Raw genomic sequence first — 3139 nt, 5'->3', positions numbered from 1 at the left:
GGTATTGCAATTCGAGGCTTGAATTTTTTCTTTAACTCTTTCAGCTTGAGAAATGCCGAGCACACTCTTCCTTTTTGGATTTCTATCTCCAGGTCTTTGCACATTTCACTGTAATACTTTACTTTGTCTTCTCATGCTTCCCTTTGAAATCTCTGTTCAGCTCCTTTAGGTGATCATTTCTTCTGTTTGCTTTAGCTACTTGGCATTCAAGAGCAAGTTTCAGAGTCTCTTCTGACAGCTTAGGCATGGCAGTTGGCCACTCACAAGTCAGGACTCTAAGGACTAGGAAAGCTCAATGGCCCAAAGTGACCCTTGTCTGAAGCTCCTTCTTATTACTGTGGTTTATACACTTTGTGAGCAAACACCCCTGTGATGGAGAGCCCACGCAGCTCTCTTGGCAATGCTAAGTCTACCATGAAGAATTTCTCAGCCCCTTTCCAGCAGGACAACTATGTTTTTTGTTTGCTTGCTTTTTATTTTCAGGAAAGGTGAGTGTTTGTGAGGCCAGACTGAAGAACTGGAGGCCAAGTGTTGAGTTAGAAAAGTGCAGCCTGAGGAAACGTACTTTTGGAAGTGTGATGCTCTAACCCTGATGAAAATTACCAAAAAAAGTCAATTGTGTGTGGGGATGGGAGGTGGGGGACTGCAGTCAGGAAAGGGCCAAATGCACACTCTGCACGTTGAGGAATTGTTTCTGGACACACCATAGCTGGGGCCAGGTGGAGAGAGACTCTGGAAGCGTCCTCACCCCCAAGCATTACGTCAGCGTGGTAAGTCAGTCCAGGGGGCTCTTCCCTGACCTGTGGGAACAGCGCCCAGAAGGGAGGACAAGCCCTGCTTCTCTGACCGCCGGGGCACAACGACCTCACCAAAGAGGTCAGAGGCAAAAGTTCCACATCCAGAGTGCCTGGACCGCGCGGTTCGCTGACCACAGGGTGCTGCTTTCTTTGTGCAGGTTGCGCGCTGCATAACCCAGGGGGCGCTCTTCACAGCGTAGTCACTCCTGCATTTGTATGGTTATGACCGCAGATCTCCAGCAGGTGGCAGAAAAGGGTCCCAAGAAAGAGGCACCTTTTTCTAATTTGCGCGGAAACCATTGATATTTCTTACACAGCTGGAAGCCTGAAAATGACCATCAGCCCTCCAGATTCATATCTGACAGTAAGATTTTTTTGTGTGTGTCTCTATTTGCTTAACTTTAATTTTAATCAATACAGTCTGTTCTTGTTATTCGCGGGCTATAAAGTCAGCCGAACACTGAATTAGTGAATAGTGAGCCCCTGTTCCCTACGGGAAATACAGCTAAGTTTCTGCGAGCCACTGGTCACATTTTCATCAACTGATCAATACATAATCTTATTTTATGTGGGTTTCTGTTTAAAGACATCTTATTTAGTATATAGTTGATTTATGAACATTGGTCTCACAGCCAACAGCACTATAACTCATGCCTGAACGAAGCTGATCTAACGCACAGATTTTCCCTTAAGGCACCTCACAGCCTTGGTGTGCTTAAGGACGTAGACAGCACTTCAGCTCTATGCTTGGGGTCATTTTAAACAGTGAAATCAACAAAAACATAAAAATGAAAAAAAATGTGGCACTAAATAGACCACGAAAAGGACGCTCGTTTACAGCCTGAGAGCTGAAACAAGAAGGCAGAGTGTTGCCTTGTTCCACCTCAGCTGGGAACACCCAAGTCAGATTTTTTGCTGCTTTGAGCACATCTACAAATGACCATAACAGCACCGCAAGTATTAATTGGGGGAAAAAAAAAATTTTTTTTTTTTTTACAAGTAAGTTTTAGCAAGAGAATTCACAAATATGAAACCTGAATAATGAAGATTGACTATATATCAGTTTTTATTTATTTTCTTTTTAGTGTCAAATGGCTCACCAAAGTTTCTAACTAAACCCACTGGTCTCCTGTCCAACTCATCCTACCAGCTTCCCAGAGACAGCCACTGCAACTCCTTAGGTGTTTCTTCATCTACTTATTTCTAAATACCCTGATGATAGGACTAGTTCTTGATTTCTCCATTTTAGACATTATTTTTGACTTACTATGATGGCAAATGAAGCTTTCTCCCTCTTACAATGCACCGAAGCCCCGCACCTTCTCTCTCCCAGTGTATTATCTCACCGTATTTGTTAAATTAGTAGTCAAGGTTCAAATTATCATGAATATGTAAATATTGTTTGCCGCTGAGCCAATTAGTGGTTTACAATGTTTTCTTTCTGGAGTTAATAATTTTTTCTTTGCTTGTTTCCCATATGTCGCTCATTAACTCAGCTCCAAAAGTGCTATAAGAACTATAAGGTTTTTTTTTTTTTTTTTAACACAGTCAGGCATGTAATTAGTCCGTCCTTTCTGTTCTTGCTTTTTTATTCGCTGAAGACATTTGTGCATCCCCCCCGCTTGCTATGGAGCAGCCTGCCCCTGTGTCTGACCAGAGAAGCTTCCAGCGCTGGCCCCCAGTGACTCTCTTCCATTCTCTCTCTCTCCCCCCGCCCCCCCATTTCCTGGATCCCACATCTCCTTATTTCCTGTTCACTCTCTTGTTTTAACAGAGTACATCCTTCAGTAGCTTCCTGAGAGAGAAGGAATGGGAAGTAAATTCTTTGAGAACTTCCCTGTCTGAAAATAACTACTCTACCCCAGCTGTTTGTTGAAACATCAACAACAACAACCCTGGCTGGGCTCAGAATACAAGACTGAAAACACTTTCCCTTCAGAATTTGAAAGCCCTACTTTCACTATCTCCTAGCTTCCAAAGTTCCTGTTGAGAAGTCTAATGTCATTCTCATTCCTCATCCTTTATACATGACTTTTTTTGTGGGGGGGGGAAGCTTTTAGAATCTTCTCTTCACTCCTGACTTTCTGAAATTTCAAAGGGGCGTGCAAACACTAGCCAAGCAACATTCCTTCAAAGAGTTTAGAAGCTCAGCTTTGTGGGACCCTATTCTCTAAAAAAAACACAATCTCTTTCTCTACGTTTGTCTTTCTGTGAAAAAACTATATGGATTCTGTTTTCACGACTTGACCTTAACCGATACAGCCATAAACTGGTAAATATATTCTCTCTAATTGTGAGTGCTTGCAAAAAAGTTCATGTTCTAATTCTTGTCAAATATTTGG

Source organism: Loxodonta africana, chromosome 7 (genome assembly GCF_030014295.1).
Source record: "Loxodonta africana isolate mLoxAfr1 chromosome 7, mLoxAfr1.hap2, whole genome shotgun sequence".
NCBI classification, from domain to species: Eukaryota; Metazoa; Chordata; class Mammalia; order Proboscidea; family Elephantidae; genus Loxodonta; species Loxodonta africana.
Note: the sequence above shows the minus strand (reverse complement) of the source record.